This window comes from Leuciscus leuciscus (assembly GCF_965113295.1).
Source record: "Leuciscus leuciscus genome assembly, chromosome: 2".
Lineage (NCBI taxonomy): Eukaryota > Metazoa > Chordata > Actinopteri > Cypriniformes > Leuciscidae > Leuciscus > Leuciscus leuciscus.
In genome coordinates, this window is record NC_138726.1 from 13,907,438 (window position 1) to 13,922,624 (window position 15,187).

Genomic DNA, 15,187 nt, shown 5'->3' on the forward strand with positions numbered 1-15,187 from the left:
TTAACTTTTGTTACCTTTATGAAAATTATAAAGCATTATAACGTACAATATGAATACCTTCAAGTAAAGGCTTCATGTAAAGTGTTACCAATAATTACTCTAAAAATTAAGAGTGTGGCCCTTTAGGATCCTGATTTGTTGAGCTAAGATATGGGTTTGGAACAACATGACAGCAAATGACAATTAAATGTTTTGGTGCACTATTCCTTTCCGTGTGGGGAAATAATATGGGTATTTCGAGAGGGAGAAGCTGATAATAAACAGTGTTCTCAGATGCTTTAGTATGCATGAAACACCTTGAGCATGAGGTGAGAGCGACAGCTCCGAAATGAAAGTTAGGACAAGAATCCATCTGTCTGTTTAAACAATTAATACAAGGATCAGGATCCTATGTCTGTTTGATCAAACCTCTTTCCAACTATTTGAGCACTTAAGGACATCTGATGAGCATCTGAGATAGAACAACATAATCATAAATATTGGGCTACATGTTTCCCATAATGTGCAGCAAATGTTTACAAATTCTGCATGTGTTTGTTTTGGTCTGCTATAACATTAAAAACTTTATATTTTCTTAAATGTGTTACTTGCCTTTTATTTGTAATATTTTGTGAAACTTACTCATTTCTGAGAGAAAATTGTTTTAACACGATTTTTGTGAATTTAATGCTAATTTAGCATGTTACAAATAAATGCATTTAATCGTGCTTATTAAGCCTAAACAGAAGCACAGAATGAGGAGTCACCAGGGGCCTGTACCATGGAGGTAGCTGAACAAACTCGGGGTTACAGGATTGGTTTTGAGTTGACAAAACCAAACCGATGCAATCAGGCTTTATTGGTACCATGATGCAGCTCATCAACTTTCTCTGTCAACTCAGGCTTTGATCCTAAATCTATGATTACTCCACGCGCGCGTGCACATAAAAGAGTGATGTCGACGCTGAACAACCAATCGCGGGTAGAGCGAGAGCAATATATTTTTCCGCGGAGGAGCAAGAGATAATCATTCATAATTACGATGAATTTAAATATGTATTCAAGCTCAAACCAATACGGTCTCTGCTGCCAAAGCAAGAGAAGACTGTTGGAGAAAGATTGCTGATTGTTAATGTGTAAGTTAAACAAATACGTTCTATATTTATGTAAAATTATGTGTATATATGTATATATATATATATATATGTATATGTGTGTGTGTAGCCTATATGTGTAATATAGCCTATAGCCTATTTTTATAATATATATAAAAAATGTGCATGTATGTAAGAAAGATTAATATTCATTGATTTTTAGATGCAACCCCAAATCCAAATGTTATTGGCAGCAGATAAAGACAAAATATAAAAATATAATTCAAAGTGGTGATATTTACAACAACCTTTTATTACTTTTGTGAACATTTTATCACAAACACTTGTTTGCAGCAAACAGAAATAAAGAGTTAAATTCAGTAAACCAGAATACACTGTGGCGGAGGAGTTGGCTCTGAGTAGGAATAAGGGACGGCTGATTATGGATGGGATTACAGGTGCTGTACAATCTGACCCTGGTGCTGGCTCCTCTAAGCAAGTAAGTATGTGCATACATTACTACTTTTTAAAAGTTTTAAATATGGCTGACTGTATGTTCTGCAGTAGAGGGAAATACAGTGTCCCTGTTGAAGCCAGCACACATACACACAGTCTATTATTTATTAGGGTGGAGGAAATGAAGACACTCTGTCTGTGTGTTCTCAGACAGTTGCTGATGTGAATGCACTGCACTGTAAAAACTAAAGGAGCCTCAAATATCCTGTCGGATACTCAAGGAACTTCAAAATGTAATTTAAGTGCCTCAAAGCTCTTTCTCCTATAGTAGGGTTACTGGAGGAGCATTGACATTCTTTGAGGTTCTTGCTGGAACTTATGGGATCCTTTAAGCACTTTGTATTTAGTTCAGAGGTTCTGGAGTCACCTTTTCATTACCATGAGACCTCGAAGTGCTTTGGGGGAAAATAGAGGAACTTGAATGCGATAAAAGGGTTATTGGAAGATCTTTTAACATTTAAGTGGTTCCTGGAAGATCTCTTATGTTAAAGCCAGCATCTGGAGGAACCCAATGGTTCTGTGAGGCCAGAATGAGAATATTATTATCCTATTATTATTATTATAGGCTACTTAAGTTTGATTCAGTATAGCCTACATACCCAGGTGAAAAAAGACGTACTATTAAAAATGTACTTGAGTGTGTTTTTAGTAGGCCTACAATACAAATATACTTTAATGCATTTTTAATACATTTAACAGTAGCCTACGTCTTTTTCACCTGGGTAGCTTACATTTATTTAGTATCTATAGGCCTATTTTGTTGATTAATTTAAACCTTAAACAACAACACTAAATTATAATAATATTAATAAGAAGAATTCATTAATTATTATTGAATAAATAATAGTAATAAAATAATAATTTTTAATTACTTCTTCATAAATTATTATTTGAAGAAGAAGAACTAGGAGGAGAAAAGTTTTATTCTGTCACGAAACTGCTGCTATTCCTCTGCTGTCGTCGCTTCAGTGATCCTCGCGCTGCTCGCGCGCAACAAAGCTCAGCTGATCGACGTCATCGGGTAACGGCTCCTCTCATCAAAGCTTCCGCCGTTTGATCGGCTCTCCGTTACAAGGTTTGGAATATAAACTTGCCAAATAAATATAAATACAGAGTCTACTCACTATATATTCAAACACACATATATATAAACTAAATTGATTATACATTACTACTTTTTTACAGTGTTTACCACTCATTTATTGCACAGCTATAATCTGGTATGAAGGTTTTAGCCGCGATGCTAACTACGTTGATCTAACGTAAGTTAAAGAACAAATGGAAATTATTGACTTATTGTCTTAGATTGATTTAGTCATTCAATTCAACATATTCTGTAAAACTGTGTCTTCAAATTGCTGAGATAGCCTAACTAATTTAGCTGATTCCTGCTGTCGTCATTGGCGTTTGTTATGAATAACAAAAGCAGGTTAATATAGTTTGGTCTGTTTTTGTTTAGCCTAACTTTACTTACTACAGGTGCCCTCATTCTCTCAAATACCATTTTAAAGCCATTTACTGGTCAATAAATATTATGTTGTGAATAATCAGCTTTGTTCTTTTGTTTCCCCAGAACAACCAGTACATTTCTAAAATAATCTGAACATTTCAGAGGCAACATTGAATTACAGTAAGTTACCTATACACCACATGCAAGTACTTTATTACTATGAACTTTCTCTGTGTGAAATTGTATTGTTAGACTGTGTACTTTTTTAATAAGTTATTCTCTGAAAATCTTCCCTCATGCTCTCAAATCTCATTCATGTTACTCAGAAAAATAATATCACAGGTTTGGAGCTAATAATGCTATGTATTTTTTATAGGCTATACCTTAATCATATGCATTTGAATATAAGACACTTGAACCCTGAATTATAACTTAAAGTTTAGTCTTTTTCGACAAAAAAAAGGAAAAAGCTATTATATGACTTCAGAAGACTTACAACACAACCCATAACACATGAGTTGTGAACTCATTGACTATTTTTAGGATCTTTTCTGGGACATTTTTGGAGCTTAACCATTTTTACATAAATTGTTGCTTTGAATTGAACTAGACAAGTGTACATAAGAATAGTTTGAATGAATTACAAAAAAAAAAAATTATGCTTGTGTTTCATGCAGTGATATTGAATGGTGACGGGTTGCATTATGCCTGAGATCTGCTTTCGGGTTCCACAGACAGAAAGTCAAACAGGTTTGGAGCGTCACAAGGCTGAGGAAATTATTTAATAACTTTAATAACCTTACTAACAGTAAATTTTGTACTTTGCAGGGATCTCGGTAAGCTGAAATACAAGTTTGATCAAGAATAAAAATCCTCCTGTAGACCTGAAAATCACTGAAGTGCCTGGACCATCCACCAGAAAAGAGGAAAAGAAAACAGAAAATGAAGCTGATGCACCTTTTCACTTTTCTAACTCGTTAAGTACCTCACGTGTCCCTTGTGAAGATTTTATAATTGATTGCATTTTATGTTGCAGCGAGTAAAGGTGCATCACATTTGTGAATTTCGTGAAATTACACAGGCAAAAAGACAAAATTGCTGATCGTGTGGATTCTTATTGAAATGACTGAATTCACCAGTGAACATTCACAGAACAACAGATCATTTTACTGCACCTTAACTCTGTTAAAATGGAAAATGTTTTCTGCTTGTTGTGACATAAGGAATACTGTTTCCGGGTCGAAGCCTCTACTTCTACTTCCTCTATCTTGTTTATAGATATTGAGAATACTCAACAACCATTTATGGGAACTGTTGATTCAAGTCACACATTTAAGCTTTTCAAAAGGCATAGTGTACATTTCAGTCTCCAGTCTCACGGCATCCCAGACTTCAACATTTTATGATTCAAAATAGCTGAATAACTAACCATCTGAGATTTCGGAATAGAGATAAAGGTTAGGATCCTAATTTTCAGGAATATTACAGCACAATGAGTGTATATTAGCACTGTTTGTTGTTTGTTTTTGGCATCTGATAGAGCTTTTGGACTTGGAAACAGTGGCGTCAGACTTAACAAGCGGACTGAAACACATGTTTTAAAATTAAGTGAAGATGGACATTTTTAATTAGTCAAAATTGTAATTTTTTATATTGATTTATTACATGGAACATGTGTTTTCCATGCATTTTGATGAGATGTCTTTTCTTGTGTAGCCTATTTTATACACATGGTTGATTATTCATGTTACTTATGTATTATACTATTTTTTTTGTGTGTGTGTATTCATTGATATTAATCTATTACTAGCTTTTTTTTTCAAGTGCATGGAAGTGTATATATTAAAATGGATCTAAAATATGTAATAAACAATTCTTATTTTGTATTTGGTTCAGTTTGTTTATTATAATAGAAGTTAATGGTGGTAACCATAGTAACAACATGAAATTAATTTAATACAAATAAAATAAAATAAAATTGAAATTTGGTTCCTGGAGGCACCCACAGTGGTTCCACACAGTGCCTTATATAAGAGTTCCTCAGGAAACCTGTGTGGTTCCTCAGAGAACCGCCCCTTTTTAAAGGGTGCCTAGAGGATCTACAGACGGTTCCGCCGGTGTGGCAAAGTGAAGAACCCCAAAAGGTTCCTCCAGGCACCTTTTATTTTTACAGTGTGGACTTTTTATTATGGCAAACATTTGAATGTGTGGCATAAAAAAGGGACTGGCCCTTACACATCTCTTTTATTGTAGGATTTTTCACAACCTGCCCCAGAAACTGAGGCCTCTACCTCAATGGGCTGCAGAAGAAATGTGTAAGGATTTAAAACCCTTGACATAAATTACAGTCAGTCCTATGTTTGTAGGAAGTCAAGGAACTTTTTGTGATTTGATGAGCCTCCAGAAAACTTGTAATGATCATGTTTGTGGTGGAATTATGTTTCAGGTGGAAACAGACTCAGTCAGGGTCCTGTACAAAAGGAGTCTTGAACTAGACTGCACACTAAAGGAGACTTGAACTAGACTGTTCACTAAAGGAGACTTGAACTAGACTGCACACTAAAGGAGCTGGACTGTGAGCTGAGGAGGCTAAAAAAAAATTTTTTTTTAAATTGGAGATCAAACAGCTGGATAAAACTGATCTCAGTATGTGAACTTATTTAACCAAGTAACACTTTAGTATGAATATTTATTAATGCAACTTTGTCTTGCTCTCTTTCTCCCTCCCATCCCACAAAACCAATAAAACAGTTTGAGACCTATCTTCAGTTTCAATGTGCTTTTATTAAGTGTAATATTGTATGGTGATTGCATCTGCACCAGCTGGGTGGGCTGCTCTGGTGACTCTGAAGCGCCGAACAGTTGAAATGTGTCTTTACACTGTAAAAATAAAAGGTGCCTGGAGGAACCTTTTGGGGTTCTTCACTTTGCCACACCGGCGGAACCATCTGTAGATCCTCTAGGCACCCTTTAAAAAGGGGCGGTTCTCTGAGGAACCACACAGGTTTCCTGAGGAACTCTTATATAAGGCACTGTGTGGAACCACTGTGGGTGCCTCCAGGAACCAAATTTCAATTTTATTTTATTTGTATTAAATTAATTTCATGTTGTTACTATGGTTACCACCATTAACTTATATTATAATAAACAAACTGAACCAAATACAAAATAAGAATTGTTTATTACATATTTTAGATCCATTTTAATACATACACTTCCATGCACTTGAAAAAAAAGCTAGTAATAGATTAATATCAATGAATACACACACACACACAAAAATTGTATAATACATAAGTAACATGAATAATCAACCATGTGTATACAATAGGCTACACAAGAAAAGACATCTCAACAAAATGCATGGAAAACACGTTCCATGTAATAAATCAATGTAAAAAATTTACAATTTTGACTAATTAAAAATGTCCATCTTCACTTAATTTTAAAACATGTGTTTCAGTCCGCTTGTTAAGTCTGACGTCACTGTTTCCAAGTCCAAAAGCTCTATCAGATGCCAAAAACAAACAACAAACAGTGCTAATATACACTCATTGTGCTGTAATATTCCTGAAAATTAGGATCCTAACCTTTATCTCTATTCCAAAATCTCAGATGGTTTAGTTATTCAGCTATTTTGAATCATAAAATGCTGAAGTCTGGGATGCCGTGAGACTGGAGACTGTTATGTACACTATGGCTTTTGAAAAGCTTAAATGTGAGACTTGAATCAACAGTTCCCATAAATGGTTGTTGAGTATTCTCAATATCTAGAAACAAGATAGAGGAAGTAGAAGTAGAGGCTTCGACCCGGAAACAGTATTCCTTATGTCACAACAAGCAGAAAACATTTTCCATTTTAACAGAGTTAAGGTGCAGTAAAATGATCTGTTGTTCTGTGAATGTTCACTGGTGAATTCAGTCATTTCAATAAGAATCCACACGATCGACAATTTTGTGTGGTGTTTCATACATTACATCGCTACACTGCTGACAATGGTCAATGGACCTTTTTGCCTGTGTAATTTCACAAAATTCACAAATGTGATGCACCTTTACTCACTGCAACATAAAATGCAGTCAATTATAAAATCTTCACAAGGGACACGTGAGGTACTTAACGAGTTAGAAAAGTGAAAAGGTGCATCAGCTTCATTTTCTGTTTGTTTTGCCCTCTTTTCTGGTGGATGGTCCAGGCACTTCAGTGATTTTCAGGTCTACAGGAGGATTTTTATTCTTGATCAAACTTGTATTTCAGCTTACCGAGATCCCTGCAAAGTATAAAATTTACTGTTAGTAAGGTTATTAAAGTTATTAAATAATTTCCTCAGCCTTGTGACGTTCCAAACCTGTTTGACTTTCTGTCTGTGGAACCCGAAAGCAGATCTCAGGCATAATACAACCCGTCACCATTCAATATCACTGCATGAAACACAAGCATAATTTTTTTTTGTAATTCATTCAAACTATTCTTATGTACACTTGTCTAGTTCAATTCAATGCAACAATTTATGTAAAAATGGTTAAGCTCCAAAAATGTCCCAGAAAAGATCCTAAAAATAATCAGTAAGTCTTCTGAAGCCATATAATAGCTTTTTCCTTTTTTTTTTTTTTTGTCGAAAAAGACTAAACTTGAAGTTATAATTCAGGGTTCAAATGTCTTCTATTCAAATGCATATGATTAAGGTATAGCCTATAAAAAAATGCATAGCATTATTAGCTCCAAACCTGTGATATTTTTTTTTTCTGAGTAACATGAATGAGATTTGGAGCATGAGGGAAGATTTTCAGAGAATAATTGATTAAAAAAAGTTCACAGTCAAACAATACAATTTCACACAGAGAAAGTTCATAGTAATAAAGTACGTGCATGTGGTGTATAAGCCTATAGGTAACTTACTGTAATTCAATGTTGCCTCTGAAATGTTCAGATTATTTTAGAAATGTACTGGTTGTTCTGGGGAAACAAAAGAACAAAACAGATTATTCACAACATAATATTTATTGACCAGTAAATGGCTTTAAAATGGTATTTGAGAGAATGAGGGCACCTGTAGTAAGTAAAGTTAGGCTAAACAAAAGCAGACCAAACTATATTAACCTGCTTTTGTTATTCATAACAAACGCCAATGACGACAGCAGGAATCAGCTAAATTAGTTAGGCTATATAAGCAATTTGAAGACACAGTTTTACAGAATATGTTGAATTGAATGACTAAATCAATCTAAGACAATAAGTCAATAATTTCCATTTGTTCATTAACTTACGTTAGATCAACGTAGTTATGCATCGCGGCTAAAACCTTCATACCAGTTACTGTGCAATAAACGAGTGGTAAACACTGTAAAAAAGTAGTAATGTATAATAAATTTAGTTTATATATATGTGTGTTTGAATATATAGTGAGTAGACTCTGTATTTATATTTATTTGGCGAGTTTACAAACCTTGTAACGGAGAGCCGAACAAAAGGCGGAAGCTTTGATGAGAGGAGCCGTTACCCGATGACGTCGATCAGCTGAGCTTTGTTGCGCGCGAGCAGCGCGAGGATCACTGAAGCGACGACAGCAGAGGATTAGCAGCAGTTTCGTGACAGAATAAAACGTTTCTCCTCCTGGTTCTTCTTCTTCAAATAATAATTTATGAAGAAGTAGGTAAAAATTATTATTTTATTACTATTATTTATTCAATAATAAATAAATGTAAGCTACCCAGGTGAAAAAGACGTAGGCTACTGTTAAATGTATTAAAAATGCATTCAAGTATATTTGTATTGTAGGCCTACTAAAAACACACTCAAGTACATTTTTAATAGTACGTCTTTTACACCTGGGTATGTATACTGAATCAAACTTAAGTAGCCTATAATAATAATAATAGGATAATAATATTCTCATTCTGGCCTCACAGAACCATTGGGTTCCTCCAGATGCTGGCTTTAACATAAGAGATCTTCCAGGAACCACTTAAATGTTAAAAGATCTTCCAATAACCCTTTTATTGCATTCAAGTTCCTCTATTTTCCCCCAAAGCACTTCGAGGTCTCATGGTAATGAAAAGGTGACTCCAGAACCTCTGAACTAAATACAAAGTGCTTAAAGGATCCCATAAGTTCCAGCAAGAACCTCAAAGATTGTCAATGCTCCTCCAGTAACCCTACTATAGGAGAAAGAGCTTTGAGGCACTTAAATTACATTTTGAAGTTCCTTGAGTATCCGACAGGATATTTGAGGCTCCTTTAGTTTTTACAGTGTAGGATGTCAAAGGTCATCTCTATCTTCACTCTGGTTTTACTGAGGGCCACATTGAAGCGGTGCTGTGGCCCTGTCTGAGGGTCATGATAGGGGGTTATTGTGTAGGTTTTTCTATCTCAGTTCAAATTAAGCGTTTTGTACTGTACCAAATTTAACGTGCTTTCCTCAAAGCGCTGACACAACAAAGACTCACGGAAAATTGAGTCAAGCACTGGAGCCAGGCCATTTGGCATCCAAACTTGTGATCATACGTTCATGACCACCACAAGTCGTCTGCAGATGAAATGTTTAGTAGATCATTGTTAAATCTGTTATGTTACTATTAATTTAAAGATTCATATCACAGAAAATAATCATCTCACATATTCACATCATCTCTACCTGAACATTAAGGCTGTGATAGGACTTCCTATTAACATAATCTGCCTCATGTTCCCCTAGAGCAGTGGAGATTGGAGCAATAGACTGCATACATGTTGCAATGACTCTAGGGAATCCTATCATAAGATTAACAGAATAATAATAAAAAAAGATTTAAAATAATTCTTAATATACATATTACTTAATACATATAATACATATATATTGTGTTGTATACAATACATTGTATAGTACATTTGTGAAATTTGCTTTAAAAAAAAAAAAAAAAAAAATGTGTTCATGTGATGTCACCCTATCAATAGGCCTATATCTTACCGGCAATTTTATAAAAGCCCTCTTTTATGAACATGGTCGATAAATGTCTGGGAAACACTATTAATGAAACTATTCATGTACTCCTGCAGAGCGACCTTGCGAATGGTTCGACAAACCGTGTTTTCCCCGAGCTTCTGAGCGTCACCCACCGTGCAAGAATGTACCACTTGCAAAAAAAAACAAAAAAAAAACGCAACGCAATATTTGCGGTACAGTAAGTGCATGAATTCGACGTGTTAAATTATTTATGTGCGGCTCAAGAAGTTCGCAAAGATAAGACATTGCTTCCGCGGAAAATCTGTATCTTTCATACAAATAACTATCAGGAAAGGCAAGGGGATTTTGTCATGCTAAAAACTCTTTCTCTACGAAGTGCTCGTCTAACAATTTGCGCTGAGATGTCACAGAATTTGGAAAAAAAGGTGAAGTCATTGCAACAGACACTGGGAATAAGTTACGTCACCTATATGTTTCTTTGCTCTCAGCTGATTGGTCAGACTTCAGTCTGAGATCTTGAATCCAGAACATAACCTGCCCCGGAGCAGGTTAGCCGTGCAGCGTAAGATACCATGGCAACGAACTCCGATTAAATCCAAGCTACTTTCATAGTACCTAAACCCAGGGTTGGCGGAAACTAAGCTGAAACATAGCTGGCTAGCCACCTAAACCGGCTTCATGGTACAGGCCCCAGATCAGCACGCTCAGCATGCTTTATATTTTTCATAAAGGTAACAAAAGTATATATATAAAAAGTATATGTATATATACACATATATAAGTGTGTGTGTGTATATATATATATATATATATATACACACACATTTATTTAAATATATTACATTGAGTTTGTTGAAAAGTGCTTTGTTTCATTTGTTGGGGAAATACTCATATTTCACCCGATAAACTAGATTCAAATGTACAGTTTTACATTAGTTCATACACTGTAAAAGAAATTCGAACCTCCCCAACTCAGTTTTCTAGTGACTGGTCACATCAAAATTTTTAAATTGGCCCAAGTGAAAATCAGTAAATTTAATTTTATAATGTACAGAATTTCACTTGGGCCAATTGCAAAATTTAGATGTGACCAGTCACTAGAAAATGTAGTAGGGGAGGTTAGAATTTTTTTTTTTTTTTTCTGTAGTGAACTAATGAAGTTAGCTGCTAAGCTTTATAAAGGACAGACAATATGCTAAAATATGTATACCAATTTTAATATATGATAAAAAGGGATTGTGTCAATAATGAACAATGTTTAAACAAATCTATTGAGTGAATAATTAAATCACTTACATTCACTGATGTAAGATAATTTAGTATAGTGATTCTGACAGGTCAATTTAGCTCAAAGGAATTATTAATTAATTTATAAGGAATTCGAAAGAATCACTTATTACAGCCGAGCAAATGACTCGTCTAAGAACCGGCCGCAACTATCAGCTCTGCAGCAGATATAAATATCCGAATTATAGTGAAACACTATTTATTAGCAAGGTAACTTAGATCAGCAGTTTAAGACATTAAATTCGTAAGCACATAACATAAGTAACACTCTTTAAAATACAAACAAGACTTTATTGATTCTTCTAACACATAAAACTAATATCTAACACAAACACACGCACACACATTCATACGAGTTGCAGAAAGAAAGAGAGTGAGGAAATAATGAGTTTTAAGAGTGAGATGATGAAATCCCAAGTTTCTATATGCACTTATAAGACATGACCTGAACGAACCATCAATCATTAATTTAACCCTTCTATCGTTTCTTAGGCAGGTTATTAAATCTATATCAAAGCACCAGTTCAGTTTAAAAGTCTAGAGGCTACTTGCTTGTCTTTGCTTTTGGGAATTCCTTTCGTCGGCGTGAAAGGGGTTTCCCAGGTTCGCTGGTGTCTCCTCGTGCCTAGATAGATGATTGGGGCGGCCAATCACGTGGTGTGCTGGCGGATGAATGGAAAGTCTTTGAAGCTGGAAAGCAGGCTTTGCAGTCGAATCGTGGACCGAAACTTCGGCGCAAAACTTAACTTAGAACCGAGACTCACAACGGAAAAGAAAAGAAAACTAAGAAAAGATAGAAAATTGAGACGAGAGTAGTTAGATGGCTTGAATGAAGCTGTTTAACCCAATGTTCTTCTGATCTTGATTTGGGTTCATTCGTCTGCTCGACTACATAGTTAGTCTTTCTGGTTACTCCGTCATGGCTTCTCCATGATCGTTTTGAACCTACATTTCTTTTTCTTATTCTGCCTAAAGCTTTGTTCAGGTCTAAGATTTTAAACTCAAATGTTTGTCCAACCTCCTAGAAGAGATCTGACCAATTAGACACTTGCTTTATTTAGGAGGTGGCGTTCTCTTCACTTATTTTCGTAAATCATGCTTATCTGTGATCTCCTTGCTCTCCAGCACGAGCAGAGAGAACAGAGGCCACAGTTTAGACATCATCAGTATTATAAGAATACGAAACATTTTACACAGATTTCAATCAAGCCATCTTTTGAATCAAGAACATACGATCATATTGATAGGAAACGAGAAACACTTTCATTCAAACATCTAACAGTTCTAACAATTACTGACTTATATGAGATCTAAGCATATTAGGCACACATATAGGTTGTAGACACAATATAGAATTATGTAGTTGAACGATGTTTGATTATAAGTCCATCAATAATTGTTCTGGGATGATTTTATGTATTGTTATAGGTAAAATCTCAGTTCTCTGTGGTTTGAAGAGATTTTAACTCTGGGTCATTCAGAGTTCCTTAAGAAAATGGAGGTCTGTTTTGTGTATCTGTGTCAGGATCCTGCTCTTACTGTCTTGTCTGTTTTGTCATTGTTTAATGTTTCCTTGTTGGTTTTGTGTCTGATCACATGGCTCTGTCTTTGGTTGTGTTTGCCATGTGCTCCTCTTGTCCTGCCTCCTTGTTTTCTGTTACCACGCCCCATTGTTTAGTTCTCGTCTTGCCCTTATTTAACTAATTGTGCTCACCTGATCCTCATGTGCTTTGGTCCCTTTCATTAATTGTGTTCACCTGATCCTTATGTGTTCTAGTCCCTTTATATTGTGCTTCTTTTCCTCTTGTATTTGCTGGTTCGTTTTGGTGTGTTGTCTGTGTTCCATGTGTGCATTAAGTTTTCACAGAAATTGACTTTATCTTCATTCTGGTTCCCGTTTGGCTTCCACTCAACATTATTCACACCACTCATCCTCTCCGTTGTTTGATGTCCTGGTCGCCCGCCTGCTAAATGTGGTGTTCTGAGTATCTTCATCTGTACAAATTGTCCATAATAAACTGTTTGCTCTCTGTTCATTCTGTGCCTGGGTTCTCTCTCTCTAAATCGTGACAATCTGTCGTGGGATCGAGCAGCTTCTGCTGTTATCTTGATCGAGCACTGAGCTGTGCCATCTCTGAACCAATCAGTCTTTCCAAAACTATCAAACGTTGACAACGTTCTTCCTTTAGTTGGGCTCATCTCTTTGAAGCTTGCATGGCCATAAAGTTCTTAGCTGGGGGTTTTCGTTGGTTGGCGTAGACTGGTTGGAGCCTTGATTTTATCGCTCTGGAGATTTGGGGTCTGGAATGTTGAGTTCTGTGTGGAGTTATGTTTGAACAAATCACCTGGAAGATTCATTTGTGTTTGCTTCGCCCTCAAATCCTACACTGAACACAACCTACTTGTAAGATGTACAGTAACCGTAAGAAAAAAATATCTGAAATACACAATTGCATTTAGAGTTACATTGCATCTCTTTCAGTTGATTACGTAAAAACAATTGGTAACACTTCATTTTGATAGTCCTTTTTTGAACATTCTGTTGACTATAAGTAACATTGCACCTACATGTCAACTAACTCCCGTTAGAGTATTAGTAGACTGTCTGCTTAATATCTGCTAACTCTTTATAGTGTTGGTCTCCCAACAGTAAGAATTGAGAAATTCCGGGCAGTCAGGAATGATCACTCCCGAGAAGACAAAGGACTTATCATGTAGTATTATGCATGTATCATTTGAAAGGTCTCAGTGCGATGGGTACAAATGTCTCATTCCGAAAGAAGTAAACCAAAAGGTAATAAAGTTAACCCTCTGGGGTCTAAGGTGTTTTTGGGGTCCTTGAGATGTTTTGACATGCCCTGACATTTGTGCTTTTTTCAGTTGCTTATTAACATATTAATGGAAAAGGTGTAATTACACTCTATTTAGCACAAACAGGGCTACCATAATATGTGAGCAACATGCATGTACATGTTTGTATTTTTGAGAGAATAATGTTTATGCATGGTTATTGAAAAAACAAAAAATGAACGTTTCTGAAATAAGGCCACAAAACACATACTAAATATGTGTCCATAAGACTTCTGAATAATGCATTTTGTCGCCTAGAGTTTTTTCTTCAAAATGATGTGAAAATCATCCTGCCTAATCATTCACATAAAACAATACATTGATTTAAATTTTGTAAGACACTTTTTGTTTGGAAAGGCAATATGTGGGTGGGCGTAAACGATCCAACACCATCATGAATATTGAGTGGTTCACACCTGAGAAGTTCACATCCATAATTAGCCTTTCATTCAGGTGTCACTGAGCCACAAGAAAGAATGCAAGGACAATATATTTTTTTTTTCTTTATTTGGCAAAAGCACCACATTTTGTTTTTATTGTGAGTATACACAAAAAAAAATGCACACTTAACAGGATCGATTGATGTATGAAACTTGTTTGTAAGATCAAAGTCAACAGAGTATTTTGAGTCTCTCTTGCACTGATAAGAAAAAAAGCGAGCCTATCGCGCCGGCGTGATAGCCGACCTCAGGGGGTTAAGAGATAACTTGCACATAGAGGAGGGGTGGGTCCTCCAGGCATCCTGCTCCCCCCAAAAAATCACACAGTGCCCGTTCTCTCTCGGTGCCCTCAGGGGCCCGTTCTACCAACCATGCCTTCATGCCGGGGCGTAGGCGGTCCCAGCGAGCTTTTCCCCGAGGGGCGCTCGTTCCCTCCGAGGAGGGGTCTAGAGCAGTTAGACCAGTTGTTCCCTGCCGGTGCTCCGTTACAGGGCACTGTGTCTGCAATTCATAGTATTCCAGAGGCCAGCCTCGAGAGGCTGGTACCCTTAGTAGATTTTCTGGCAGAGTGGAAAAGTCTACCAAATACTTCTCAGTGGGTCCTGCAGACGATTGAAAACGGTT

The 15,187-nt window shown here is 36.1% G+C and overlaps 2 long non-coding RNA genes across 3 annotated transcripts; one reads left to right on the top strand and one right to left on the bottom strand.

Moving 5' to 3' along the window:
* The first annotated feature begins 2,492 nt into the window (after positions 1-2,492).
* LOC309493042 lies at positions 2,493-4,751 on the top strand. The gene is made up of 4 exons (XR_014203782.1): positions 2,493-2,664; positions 3,163-3,219; positions 3,717-3,789; positions 3,868-4,751. It is a non-coding gene; the product is annotated as an uncharacterized lncRNA (long non-coding RNA).
* Positions 4,752-6,238: 1,487 nt separating this feature from the next.
* Positions 6,239-8,606, bottom strand: LOC309493515. 2 transcript variants are annotated; one of them, XR_014203960.1, is made up of 4 exons: positions 8,487-8,606; positions 7,940-7,996; positions 7,389-7,461; positions 6,239-7,310 (listed from the first exon to the last, which is right to left on the bottom strand). It is a non-coding gene; the product is annotated as an uncharacterized lncRNA (long non-coding RNA). The 2 variants fall into 2 exon arrangements; XR_014203961.1 differs by lacking the exon at positions 8,487-8,606 and having other exon boundaries at positions 7,940-8,083.
* Positions 8,607-15,187: the final 6,581 nt, after the last annotated feature.